A 14,752-nucleotide genomic window follows, 5' to 3' on the forward strand; every position below is an offset into this window, starting at 1 on the left:
CTCAGAACTAAAAAAACAATGAAATATTGATATATACATGAATCTCCAAGAATTATGCTGAATTTTAAAAAAAGCCAATACCAAAAGATTTCACACTGTATGGTTCCATTTAATTAACATTCTTGAAATGTCAAAATTATAGAAATGGAGAATAGATTAGTGGTTGCCAGGGATAACAAGGGGCTTGGGAAGGAGAGAAGTGTACATGGCTGTAAAAGAGCAACAGGAGGGATTCTTGTGATTATGAAATTTTTATAAATCTTGACTCTAGGCCATTACTGCAGGAAAAGGTCCCGCAGAGCTGAGCAGTCAAGATGTGTGACTTCATCGAAGACCAGACTGCAGAGTTCAAGGAGGCCTTGCAGCTGTTTGACCGAACACATGATGGCAAGATCTTGTACAGCCAGTATGGGAACGTGATAAGGGCCCTGGGCCAGAACCCCACCAACGCCAAGGTGCTCAAGGTCCAGGGAAACCCCAAGAGTGATGAGATGAATGTGAAGATGCTGAACTTTGAGCACTTTCTGCCCATGCTGCAAATAGTGGCCAAGAACAAGGACCAGGGCACCTATGAGGATTATGTCGAAGGACTTCCGGTGTTTGACAAGGAAGGAAATGGTGCCATCATGGGTGCTGAAATCTAGCAAGTTCTTGTCACACGGGGTCAGAAGATGACAGAAGATGAAGTAGAGATGGGGGTGGCAGGGCACGAGGACAGCAATGATTGTATCAACTAAGAAGAACTTGTCCGCATGGTGCTGAATGGCTGAGGACCTTCCCAGTCTCCCCAGAGTTCGTGCCTTTCCCTGTGTGAATTCTGTATCTAGCCTGAAGGCTCCCTAGGCTGTCTTATCTCAGCACCTTTCCCATCTTGTCTCTCTTGGATGATGTTTGCTGTCAGAATTCACCAAATAGCCGGGCGCTGTGGCTCATGCCTGTAATCCCAGCACTTTGGGAGGCCAAGGCAGGTGGATCACGAGGTCAAGAGATTGACACCATCCTGGTCAACAAGGTGAAACCCTGTCTCTCCTGAAAATACAAAAATTAGCTGATCATGGTGGTGCACACCTGTAGTTCCAGCTACTCAGGAGGCTGAGGCAGGAGAATTGCCTGAACCCAGGAGGCGGAGGTTGCAGTGAGCCAAGATCATGCCATTGCACTACAGTTTGGGTAACAAGAGCGAAACTCCGTCTCAAAAAAAAATAAGAATTCCAAATAAAACTTGCTCTCTGGCAAAAAAAAAAAAAAAATATTGACTCTATCAATGTCAATATCCTAGTCACATTGTACTATAGTTTTGGCAGATGTTACTATTGGGGGAAACTGGGCAAATGGTACGTGAGATTTTTCTGCATTATTACTATTATTATTTAACTTCTTAGGCGCTGGGGGAACTTGCTTCTGGATTCAGCTGCATTCTTTCTTTTTTTTTTTATTTTGAGACAGAGTCTTGCTCTGTCACCCAGGCTGGAGTACAATAGCGCCATCTCAGCTCATTGCAACCTCCACCTCCTGGGTTCAGGCAATTCTCCTACCTCAGCCTCCTGAGTAGCTGGAACTACAGGTGTGGGACAACATGCCTGACTAATTTTTGTGTTTTTAGTGGAGACGAGTTTCACTGTGTTGGCCAGGATGATCTCGAACTCCTGACCTCAAGTGATTCTCCCACCTTGACCTCCCAAAGTGCTGGGATTACAGGTGTGAGCCACCACCCCGGCCTGCATTTTTTCTTATAACTGCATGTGAATCTACAATTATCTCACAATTAAAAGTTTAATTAAATATATATATATACAGCAAATTAGAAGAGAAAAAACTTAAACACTAACATATTCCTAGAAAGTAACCTAAAAGATAAAGGAATTTCATTATGTCATTCAACAGAGCCATGTGAATGAAAAATTCATGTTGGCCACAGGTTATGCTGATGTACACATTCCTGAGACTTCTGTTCTGTTGCAGGAAAGGCATTCCCTTTCAGTGCTAGTAGAAACAGAAGGATAAGCAGAGTTGCAGAAGTAAAGAGAGAAAATGGAAACAATAGAGAGATGGTTCTTCTTAGAGCCTTTTATAAATATTCTGTCACCTGGCTGTCTGTTTTCTACCCAAATGACCAAAAGGAATGAATGACTGTGTCCTTTCTGTGGTAGAGACCCACCAGAGACCTGAGGGCAAGGGAGGAATTTAAGTCTTGCCTCACATATGCCAAATTTTACCTAATCTCTCACACATATTTCTCCACTCCAGTCCCCAAGGCTTCACCCTGAATGCCCTCCTCACCTTCCCAGAATCCCATCCTCTTAGCCACCTCACTACCCAGAATGGAGCATTCATGCACACAACTAATATATCACTGCCTAACTTCTCATCGTGGGTCCAGTCCACCAGGTCACTCTGTAACATTCTTAGTTTTAAAAAAACATGAGGGACTTTGTTGGCAAAAATCCAGGGGTAATGAATCCTATGTTCTAGAAACAGTGTAGCTGAACTATTTCAATTTGCAAGTAAGAGCTGGCAGGAAACCAACAGAGCAAATTCCTCTTGGGGGGAAAAACAGGCTGGTTAGTTAACTTGTAGGTCTGTAAGGTGGGCAGATTTTTTAAAAAAGCAAACAAAGCAATTTTAGACTTGAGAGACTTAATTGCTTTCCAAGGCCAAGAATATGAATAATGTTATACAAAAACCTTGCTCAAGTGAGAATTCTGCAGTCGAAGCATTTTGACTCTAATAGCTAAAGTTTAAAGGAGAAGACTATAGAAAAGGATGTTTATTTATCCACTCATATGTTATTATATAAACCATTCATGGTAGTGAGATATAAATGTCATCTTTTTGTTTCACTGTAGCAAAAAAAGGTGATGCTTTTCAGAATTTCTATGTCTAAGAAAATAAAGAGTCAGGCCAGGTGTGGTGGCTCACGCCTGTAATCTCAGCACTTCGGAAGGCTAAGGAGGGTGGATCACCTGAGGTCGGGAGTTCGAGACCAGCCTGATCAACATGAAGAAACTATGTTTCTACTAAAAATACAAAATTAGTTGGGCAGGGTGGCACACGCCTGTAATCCCAGCTACTTGGGAGGCTGAGGCAGGAGAATTGCTTGAAGGAGATGGAGATTGCAGTGAGCTGAGATCACACCATTGCACTACAGCTGGGCAACAAGAGCAAAACTCCATCTAAAAAAAAAAAAAAGAAAAGAAAGAGTCAAGGTGTTTTGTAGGTTACAGATAATGTTAGGATTCTTTTACATATGTTCTTCCCTCAATAAAATGAGAAATTTCATTTATGCAAAAGGTAAAATTAGAGAACTAATAATGGCTTAATAGCAGTTCTAGATCACTTTGTAATGAAGGACAGGAAAGGCATATATAATAGATTTCAAATATAATAAAACATTTATTTGCTTTAACCCTTTCCCTTTCTCATACCACTCCCTGTCCACCTAAAACAGTAGCAAAGAAGTGAGAGAAAGTCATACAGGAAGAAGAGCAACAAAGTAAAGCATCTGAGAAAACCTCACCTATGTCATCTTTCTAATTATAAACATCATTGTGAGCATCATTGGATGGACAAAGATTTATATATAAAAATGCTCATTTCAGCTGGGCACTGTGCCTTATGCCTGTAATCTCAGCACTTTGAGAGGCCAAGGCAAGTGGATCACCTGAGGTCAGGCATTCATGATCAGCCTGGCCAACATGGTGAAACCCTGTCTCTACTAAAAAAAAAAAAAAATTAGCTGGATGTGGCAGTGTGCACCTATAATCCTAGTTACTCAGGAGGCTAAAATTGGGACATTCCTAGCTACTCAGGAGAATTACTTGAACCTGGGAGGCAGAGGTTGCAGTGAGCCAAGATCATGCCATCTCACTCAAGCCTGGGATAAAGAGCGAGACTCCATCTCAAAAAAATAAAAAATACATAAAAAATAGAAAAAAACTCATTATTTCTGGTGTTTTTTTTTTGTTTTTTGTTTTTTGTTTTTGAGACAGACTCTCACTCTTTTGCCCAGGCTGGAGTGCAGTGCAGTGGAGTATCTTGACTCACTGCAACCTCTCCACCTTCCTGGTTCAAGTGATTCTCCTGCCTCAAGCTCCCAAGTAGCTGGGACCACAGGCACACGCCGCTATACCCGGCTAATTTTTTTATTTTTAGTAGTGGCAGGATTTCCACCATATTGGCCAGGCTGGTCTCGAACTCCTGATCTCATGATCCATCTGCCTCGGCCTCCCAAAGTGCTGGGATCACAAGCGTGGGCCACTGTACCCACCCCAGTCCTCTGGGTTGCTTTATTATAGTTTAAAAATATATAAATATCCAAAAGTAGGATACATTTAAATAATTTTTGGTATATTGATATGATGAAATGCTTTGCAGCCATTAAAAGAAGTCACATTTTCAAGTAGTAAAAATTAAAGAGTCCAAATACCTGCTAATGGTAGGAAAAAGGAGGAAAGCAAACACATGTGATACCAGCGGAAAAGTAAATTGTTATAGCTTTTTAGAAAAGTAATCTGGCAATATCTATTCAAATAAAAAATATACTATTCAAATAAGAAGCCTGACATAAGCAAAGAGTATCAAACATTTTTTTCATAAAGAAAATAAAAGCAGGTAAGGACTATGCTCTAGATTCTTCTTATGAAAACACAGAATAATTTTTATGGAAATAATTAAAACAAATAATCCAACTCCCTGACTCCTCTTATAATGCCTGTGGGGGCCCAACTCTGTGATCCTCAAGCCTTGCCTTTCTCTTTATATACCAGCCCTTCAGGTCATACCATCTCTCATCTGGCAACTATTCAACGATGTTTATGGATCCCCGTATTGTACAGGGCATCCAAATTCTCCCCTTTCTTCACTCTCTTCTTCCTACCCCACCATACAATTATGTTAAAAATGGCTGAGTCTGGTTAACTCTGGATCTGCAGTGTGTCTCCCGCCTGTCCTTTCTCCCGCCTGTCCTACGCCTGCTATCTTGACTGGACACTGTATTACCTTTCACCTGACATCAAATAGCATAACTGGTTTTCCTGCTTCTTCTTCTTTTTTTTTTTTTTTGAGATGGACTTTCGCTCTTGTTGCCCAGGCTATAGAGCTCAATGGCGCAATCTCAGCTCACTGCAACCTCTGCCTCGCGGGTTCAAGCGATTCTCCTGCCTCAGCCTCCAGAGTAGCTGGGAACTATAGGCACCTGCCACCATGCCCGGCTAATTTTTGTATTTATAGTAGAGATGGGGTTTCGCCATATTGGCCAGGCTGGTCCTCCAACTCCCGACCTCAGGTGATCCACCTGCCTCGACCTCCCAAAGTGCTGGGATTACAGGTGTGAGCCACCACACCCGGCTAGTTTTCCTGCTTCTTTATCCATCCCTGTTCCAAGTTAGGTTGCACACTGTGACCAGCAGTCCTCCATAAAACTAAGACCATGATACTCTCCTGTCCAGAACACTTGATGCCTCCTCATTAGATAAAGAGCAAACCCCAGTTCCCCGGCACAACACCCCACGTTTCTGAGTACCTGGCTCAAAACAGGGTCTGAACTTGCAGCCCCGGTGCCTTTGTGCATTGAAGCAGTGTCCTGAGTTGAATAGTCTCCCTCCAAAATTTAGGTCTGCACCAAACCTCAGAACGTGACCTTTTGGGAAATAGTGTCTTTGCAGAAGTCAACTTAAAATGAGGTCCAGTTGGATTAGGGTGGGCCCCAAATCCGATGAGGGGTGTACTTAGAATAAAGGCCACATGGAGACAGAGAGGCACAGAGTGAAGACGGCCATGTAAAGATGGAGGTAGAAATGGAGTGATGCAGCTACAGGCGAAGAAACAGCACAGATCACAGGCAGCTGCCAGAAACCAGAAGATGTCCGGACAGGATTCTTCCTTAGAACCTTTAGAGGGAGCATGGCCCTGTGGACACCTTGATTTTTTGGACTTCCACCTTCTAGAACTGTAAGAGAATAAATGTCTATTGTTTCAAGCCACCAAGTTAATGGTAATTTGTTATAGTAGCCTTAGAAAACTAATACAGGCTGGGTGCAGTGGCTCACACCTGTAATCCCAGCACCTTGGTAGGCTGAGGTGGGAGAATGGCTTGAGCCCAGGAGTTTGAAACCAGCCTGGGAAACATAGTGAAACCCTGTCTCTACATAAAATCAAAAATTAACCAGGCCTGGTGGCACATACCTCTAGTCCCAGCTATTTAAGAGGGTGACATGGGAGGACTACTTGAGCCCAGGAGGTCAAGGCTACAGTAAGCCATGATCCAGCTCACTGCACTCCAGTCTGGGTGACAGAATGAGAACTTTTTTGTTTTTGTTTTTGCTTTTCACCTGGGTGGAGGTGGGCTAAGGCTGAAAAGAGCGTTAGACCAGAATGAGACCCTTTACATAACACAATTGGTTAGGGATTTTTTAGTGCAAAGAAGAAAAGCAAAAACTTCAATTTAGCTTAAGGAAAAAGAAAAATGTGTCATAAAGATATTACTGTATTTCAGGGAACCCAAGGTCAGAAATGCAGCTAAGACTCATAAACATCGAGAATCAGAGACACACAGGCCACCAGGGTTCTCTCTCTAGGACATTTTCCCCTTTGTGTCTGCTTTATATTTTTCTCTCTCTTCCTCTCTCTCACTCCTCTCTCTGTCTTTTCTCTCTCAGACTCTCTTCCTGCATTTCTCAAAGTCGTAGTTATCAGTAGATTCCAGATTTACCTTTCATACCCAAAGGAAAATTGACTACTTTTTCTCAGTAGTCTCCGGGAAGAACTGATTGGTCTCAAAAAGTCTCGGGGAAGAACCAATTGGTCTGCTGGGTAAGAATTCCACCTGTATTCACTAGCCAATACTATGTGGTTAGGAGGTGGGATTGCATGTTATGGAGAAGATGATTCCCCCTGTGGATGAAGTGGTGCTGGGGTGGGAAGGGAAGGAAACCATAGGTCGGTGATACTCATGCTTTCCTTCTTCTAGAAATCCCTCTTTCTCTTATTCATTATCTCTGCTTGTTGAAATTGTACATGTCTTTCAAGGTTTGGCTTAAATGTCACTTCTCCCACAAAACATTTTAGTCTTTTCCATTAGATCAGGAATCCTCAAAAGCAGATACAATATATCTTATCTCTTCCTGTATTCTCTTTCCCTAAGCAAGACTCAGATGTTTGTGGATGCTCCTTGAAGCCTTCCTGGGTCTACAATTCAGAAGTCATCCCACCACCTCCAGGCTTCTAAGATACTTTGAACTTCCTTTATAGCACTTACATACCATCTTCTGTCTTTTTTTTTTTTTTTTTTTTTGAGACGGAGTCTTACTCTGTTGCCCAGGCTGGAGTGCAGTGGTGCAATCTTGGCTTGGTGCAATCTCTGCCTCCTGGCTTCAAGTGATTCTCCTGCCTCAGCCTACCAAGTAGCTGGGACTACGTGCACGTGCCACCACACCTGGCTAAGTTTTTGTATTTTTAGTGGATATGGGGTTTCACCGTGTTAGCCAGGATGGTCTTGATCTCCTAACCTTGTGATTTGCCCACCTTGGCCTCCCAAAGTACTCGGATTACAGGCATGAGCCACCACGCCTGGCCCCATTCTTTGGGTTTTTACTGTACTCTTGGCTTAATACAGCTACAATTAGTTCTGCAGGTCAGTTAGGAGTCCCTTGGACAATCAAAGAGCAAGTTAATAAAGAAAGACCATTATACCATGTGCTTAGCTCCTTTGGAGAAACAAGAATCATGCTGTGAATTGGTATTAAGGCCATTGCATCATTTATTACATGCACAGAGCATAGTGAGGACAAGGGGTTGCTGGGGACAGACGAACCCAGATGGGGCATGGTTCCGGCTCCCCTTCCCCGATCCTGCAGTTTCGGCACTGATGGGCTCATAGCAGTGGAGCAGCTAGGCTCTCAAGGCAGCTAGAGACAGGCCCAAGCTTATTTAGTCAGGCCCTGACCCATCAGCCACAATCTCTCCTTCGCCTTTCCTTCCTTATCTGCCATCCAATTCAGCATATTTCCTCAAAGGCAGCTTTTTGAATAAAAAAATTATAATATGCAGGTCAGCATGGCGGCATGTACCTGTAGTCCCAGTTCCTCTGGAGGCTGAAGTGGGAGGAGTGCTTGAGCCTGGGAGGTGGAGGTTGCAGTGGAGCCGAGATCACACCACTGTACTCCAGCCTGGGCAACAGAGTGATACTCTGTCTTAAAAAAAGAAAAAAGGAAAGAAATTATTCAGAAGTTGCCTGGCTTTGAAAATTAATATTTGACTTCGCAAAATCAAAACCCAAGAGGATTTTTCTGTAAGCTTATACATTCAGCTTATAAATTTTATAGATACAGCTAAATTTAAACAATCACTTTTGAGGAGGCTTTTGATTAATGTTTGTTCAAATTTATTTATTCTTATTTATTATTTTTTGAGACAGAGTTTCACTCTTGTTACCCAGGCTGGAGTGCAATGGCATGATATCGGCTCACCGCAACCTCCGCCTCCTGGGTTCAGGCAATTCTCCTGCCTCAGCGTCCTGAGTAGCTGGGATTACAGGCACGCGCCACCATGCCCAGCTAATTTTTTGTATTTTTAGTAGAGACGGGGTTTCACCATGTTGACCAGGATGGTCTCGATCTCTGGACCTTGTGATCCACCCGCCTCGGCCTCCCAAAGTGCTGAAGCCACCGTGGTAAAAGATTTATCAGATGTTTGTGTTTCAGTACTGGGGTGGTGAGGATCACAAGATCAGGAGAACAAGACCATCCTGGCCAACATGGTGAAACCCCATCTCTACTAAAAATATAAAATTACTTGGGCATGGTGGTGGGCACCTGTAATCCCAGCTGATTACAGCTGGAGATTAGCTGGGAGACTAGCTGGATTAGCTGGGAGACTGAGGCAGGAGAATCACTTGAACCCGGGAGGCAGAGGTGCAGTGAGCCAAGATTGCACAATTGCACTCCAGCCAGGAGACAAAGCGAGACTCTGTCTAAAATAAAAATAAAAATAAAAAAATAATAAATAATAAATAAATTTACTTAACCTACGTATTTTATCTGCACTTGTAAATTTAAAGTAATTTATTTGGTAAGTCCTTCAGTCGTATGATTGACAACAAAAGTCTTTTTCGCCTCTCACGGACTCTCCCGGTCCAGAGGCCTGTCCAGGCCTGAAGCTTTCTCCCTGGGCCTGGCATCCCCAGGCCCGGCTCCTGCCTGCACCAGGCCCCTTTAGTCCCAGCCTCCGCCTTTTAGTGGACCCTCCAGGCCCAGCTTGTGGCATCACCGTGGCTTCTGCTCAGGCCTAGCTCCTGCCTTTGTGGCAGCCTGTATCCATAGCCCAGCCCCCGGTTTCCCTGTGGCCCCATAGTGCCTAGCTGGTGGCCCCTGGTGGCCCTCCTGGGCCCAGCGTTGGCCTTATGGCATTCTCTCCAGTCCCAGAACATCTTCAAGTCGGCCTCTTTTGGCCCAGCTCTTCCTCCCTGCTGTGTCTGGAAGCCCTTCTCTTGCCTGAAAAGAAGCACATTTGGCCCAGCTTCTCCTCACCTCTTGGTTACCTCTGTACACCTCAGACTTCCTCAAATGGGCTTTTCAGGCCCTCCTTCGGCCTCATGGTGGTCCAGACAGACCCTGCGTTCTCCTCAAAGCAGTCTCTCAAAGCCTAGCTATTGTCTTACGTGGGCCTTCCGAGGCTTATTTCGTACCTGTTTTTCAACCCTTTTGGCATGTCTTTCTTCTGTACACACTGGCATCTCCAAGACCATCTGCTTAGTGATGTCTGCCTCTGAAGATGCAACTTCTGTTTTACAGTGGACTTTTTTACCTCAGTTCCTGCCTCATGATTGCCTCTTCAGGCTTTTCTCCTGCCTCTTAGTGGACACTCAAGTCTCATCTCCTCTCTCGGTGACTTTTTCTGCAGTGCACTTGCATTATGATGGCCTCTGCTCGATCCAGTTCTACATGTCTTTGATTTTCAACTGAATCTAGAATCCCAAAGCTTCCCTAGACTCTCATGTGTTTAGTTCCTAGCAGTGTGCCTTGACTAAATGCCTGTGTCTACTTTTAATCTTGAAAGTATATTTCTGACAAACTTGTAGTAAATTCTGCCTGTGTCATTAAAAAACAAACAAACAAAATATATATCCAGTTGATTAATCTTAAAAATATGTGAGTTTTAGGTTCTTTTACATTTCTAATATTACATGTACATTTTGAAATATTTCCACTTAAAATCACAAACGCAAGTCAATTACTTAGACTATATGTTTTTAATAAGAACTATACGTCTAATATATTTTTCTAATAGATCATATTCTCTTAGACACTGTAAAGACCTAAGATACTAAATATATAGATTCCTTTACACAAAAATATTAATACAATGTGTCTGATTTTCTTTTTTTCTTTTTTTTTTGAGATGGAGTTTCGCTCTTGTTACCCAGGCTAGAGTGCAATGGTGCGATCTCGGCTCACCGCAACCTCCGCCTCCTGGGTTTAGGCAATTCTCCTGCCTCAGCCTCCTAAGTAGCTGGGATTACAGGCACGCACCACCATGTCCAGCTAATTTTTTGTATTTTTAGTAGAGACGGGGTTTCACCATGTTGACCAGGATGGTCTCAATCTCTTGACCTTGTGATCCACCCGCCTTGGCCTTCCAAAGTGCTGGGATTACAGACGTGAGCCACTGCACCCGGCTTCTTAACAAAATGTATAAATATTGTTTATACAATATTTAATTGTATAAACCTAATAAACCTACCTAGGTTTAAAATACTTATTGCTTTAAACTGGGTGCAGTGGCTCATGCCGGTAATCCCAGGACTTTGGGAGTCCGAGGTGGGTGGATCATCTGAGGTCAGGAGACTTCTCTACTAAAAATATAAAAAGTAGTTGGGCATGGTGGTGCTTGCCTGTAATCCTAGCTACTCAGGAGAGGCTGAGGCAGGAGAATCACTTGAACCTGGGAGGTGGCGGCTACAGTGAGCTCAGATGGTGCCACTGCACTCCAGCCTGGGCGACAGAGTGAGATCTGTCTCAAAAATTAAACGAATAAATAAAATGCAATAGAATATTTACTGCTTTACAAAAAAAGTTTTTCTCAAATTCTTTTGAACATACCTTCCAAAGCTGGCACATGAGGTCTAGAGCGTTGAACATATTTCTAGGGGGAGCCAGATGAGGTAGCTGATTCATGTAATCCCAGCACTTTGGGAGACCGAGATGGATCACTTGAGTCCAGGAGTTCGAGACCAGCCTGGACAACATAGGGAGACCCCTCTCTACAAAAATTAAACATTTGCTGGCCTGAGATCCCAGCTACCTGGGAGGCTAAGGTTGGAGGATTACTTGAGCCCAGGAGGTTGAAGCTGCAGTGAGCACGGCACTTCAGATTGGGCGACAGAGTGAGACCCTGTCTCAAAACAAACAAACAAAAACAAATACCTAGGGAATTTTGTTCATAACACCACTACCAGGAGACGAGTCCCTTTTACTCTTAATATGTAATGAACCTTAGAACTTAAAAAGGAGTTGTAGCCAGCCTTCAGAATAATCCCCACAGATTCTCACACCTCATACTCCCTTGGGCGGAGACTTCCGCTCTGAACAGGTCTGACCTGGAAAATCAATAAGACATTGTGGAAATGATGTAGAGTGACTTCTAAAGCTAGATCATCAAAGCCATTTCTACTTCTGCCTTACATGCTCTTGGATCATTTGCTCTGGGCAAAGCCAGCTATCATATAGTCCTATGGAGCAGTCATGTAGTGAGGAACTGAGTCCTCCCACCAATGGCCGGCATTAGCTTGCCATGAGTATGAATCACCCATCACTGAGTAGAGGTTTATTAGACTTTACAAACTAATAAAGCAGATCTGGGAAGCAGATCCTCTAGCCCCAGCCAAGCTTTCAGATAACTGCAGCCCTCACCAACATTTGAATACAATCTCATGAGGGACCCTTAATTAAAACTAAGCTGCTCCATTCTGCCCTCTTTCTCCCCAAAAGCAACAAGGAAAAAACAGAAACACTAATCAGCTCTCAAATTCCTGATCCACAGAACCCCTATGAAATTATAAACACTTATTATTGTTTTAAGCCTCTAAATTTTGGAGTAATTTGTTACAGAGCAATACATAACTAATAGAAAAGTCACATTAGCCCACATCCTTGAACCTAAATCGTATCATTATCTAATTTCCAAGCCTGATTAGCTCCTATAAACCTCTACTCAGTGATTACACCATTTGTTTGGATTAAGCTACTTATTGTTTCATCGGATCCTGAACTCTTTTTCTATTCATTCTATCTGTTAGGGCCACAATTTTACAGAGATTCTAGATCATACCTAATTCTGTGGCTTGTCAGCCTATTCCTGACACACTATCACAACTTGAACGTGTGGCGTTCTGCTGCCACCTATCATCACAGTCTCCTCCTCATGACCAGATTGACAGTTTATGTTCTAACAATAAAAGATGGAAGCATCTTTCTTCCGAAATCTACTGCTCCACTATGCTTTATTAGTTTGTGAAGTCTAATAAGCACCTCAGACTTAACATGGCTAACAGAGAACCCTGGGTTTTTCTCTATACTCCCCTACTTTACCTGGTCTTTCACAGCCACATAAATGGCATAATTACCCATCCAGTTGCTCATACCAAAGACCTTAGAGTCATTCTGGATTCCTTTCTTCTTCTCACACCATTGGCAATGAGCTTAGACTCTCTCTCCAGATACATCCTGGATTTGTTAACTTCTCTTCATCTTCATTCCTATCAGCCTAGACCTTATTACCATCTTTCTCCAGGACTATTGCAATAGTCTTCCAACTGTAAACCCTGATGCTTCCCTCCGTTTTACAAAAATCAACTATTGTGAATAAAACATCTATTAACAGTCACATACAGGTGTTTCTGTGACATATTTTCTTTCTCTTGAGTAAATACCAAGAAGTGAGATTGCTGTGTCATATGGTAAGTACCTGTTTAATTTTATAAGAAAGTACCAGACTTTTTTATTTATTTATTTTTTTAAGGAGACAGGGTCTCACTTTCATTGCCCAGGCTGGAGTACAGTGGCATGGTCACAGCTCAGCTGCAGCCTCAACTTCCCTAGATTAGGTGATTCTCCCACCTCAGCCTTCCTAGTAGCTGGGACTACAGATGGGCAATATGGCGAAACCTCATCTCTACTAAAAACACAGAAAATTAGCCAGGCATTTTCTGTGTTTTTAGTAGAGATGAGGTTTTGTATATTGCCCAAGCTGGTCTCAAACTCCTGGGCTCAAGCCATTAGCCCTTCTTGGCTCCCCAGAGTGCTGGGATTAGGCAAGAGCCACCACACCCTGCCTGCCAAACTATTTTTTAAAGTGGATATACCATTTTGTATTCCCACCAGTAATATATGAGATTTCCACGTCCTCTCCAGCACTTGGTATTGCATTTTTCTTTTTAAAGCCATTTTAGTACATGTGGAGTAGTTCTTTTTTTTTTTAAATCGAGGCAAAATTCCCATACAGTGAAATGTACCAATCCTAAGTGTACAATTCAAAGACTTTTTATAAATGTGTATACCCATATAATCAAGATGTAGAATATTTTTATTGCTCTAATAAATTCCCTAGTAACCCTCTTTCAGTCAACCCTAGAAGCAGCCACCACTTCTATTGCTATCACCATAGATTAGTTTTACCTCTACTTAAACCTCATAAAAGAAATAGTACAGTGCTCACTTCGGCAGCACGTATACTAAAATTGGAATGAGACAGAGAAGATTAGCATGGCCTTCCCACATTCACAGGAAGATTATGTCTTCCCCACTTTCCAAAGAGCTGACACAGAAATACAACATGCCATCCATGCCCATCCAAAAGGATGATGAAGTTCAGGTTGTAAGAGGACACTATAAAGGTCAGCAGATTGGCAAAGTGGTCCAGGTTTACAGGAAGAAATATGTAATCTACATTGAAGAGGTGCATCAGGGAAAGGCTAATGGCACAACTATCCACATAGGCATTCACCCAGCAAGGTGGACATCACTAGGCTAAAACTGGACAAAGACTGCAAAAGGATCCCTGAACAGAAAGCCAAATCTCACCAAGTAGGAAAGGAAAAGGGCAAATACAAGAAAGAAACAATTGAAAAGATGCAGGAATAAAGTAATCTTATATACAAGCTTTGATTAAAACTTGAAATGAGAAAAAAAATAGTATAGCATATACTGTTTTGTGTCTGGCTGGTCTTACTCAACATAATGGTTTTGAGATGCATCCATGTTATTTGTGGATCAATAGTTCTTTATTTTTATTGCTAAGTAATAATTTGTTTATCTAGTCACTTCTTTTTTAAGACAGCGTTTCACTCTGTCGCCCAGGCTGGAGTGCAGTGATGTGATCTCAGCTCACTGCAATCTCTGCCTCCTGGGTTGAAGTCTCTGCCTCAGCCCCCTGAGTAGCTGGGATTACAGGCACAGGCCACCATGCCTGGCTAATTTTTTTTGTATTTTTGGCAGATTTGGGGTTTCATGATCTTGACTAGGCTGGTCTTGGCCACTCCTGACCTCGTGACCCATTCACCTCAGCCTCCCAAAGTGCTGGGATTATAGGCATGAACCATTGAGCCACCGTACCTGGCAACCTAGTCACCTTTTAATGGACATTTGGGGTATTTCTAGCAATTTCATTCCTAAATATTTACCCAAGAGTAATGCAAGCATATGTCTACAAAAAGACTTGAACAATAAAGCCTGCTTTATTTCCTGATCCATTACAATCC

The 14,752-nt window shown here is 42.8% G+C and overlaps 2 pseudogenes; both read left to right on the plus strand.

Moving 5' to 3' along the window:
• The first annotated feature begins 270 nt into the window (after nucleotides 1-270).
• On the plus strand, nucleotides 271-770 carry LOC100391905 (myosin light polypeptide 6 pseudogene; annotated as a pseudogene).
• A 12,932-nt stretch (nucleotides 771-13,702) lies between these two features.
• Nucleotides 13,703-13,763, plus strand: LOC118152565 (U6 spliceosomal RNA; annotated as a pseudogene).
• Nucleotides 13,764-14,752: the final 989 nt, after the last annotated feature.

This window comes from Callithrix jacchus, chromosome 3 (genome assembly GCF_049354715.1).
Source record: "Callithrix jacchus isolate 240 chromosome 3, calJac240_pri, whole genome shotgun sequence".
Lineage (NCBI taxonomy): Eukaryota > Metazoa > Chordata > Mammalia > Primates > Cebidae > Callithrix > Callithrix jacchus.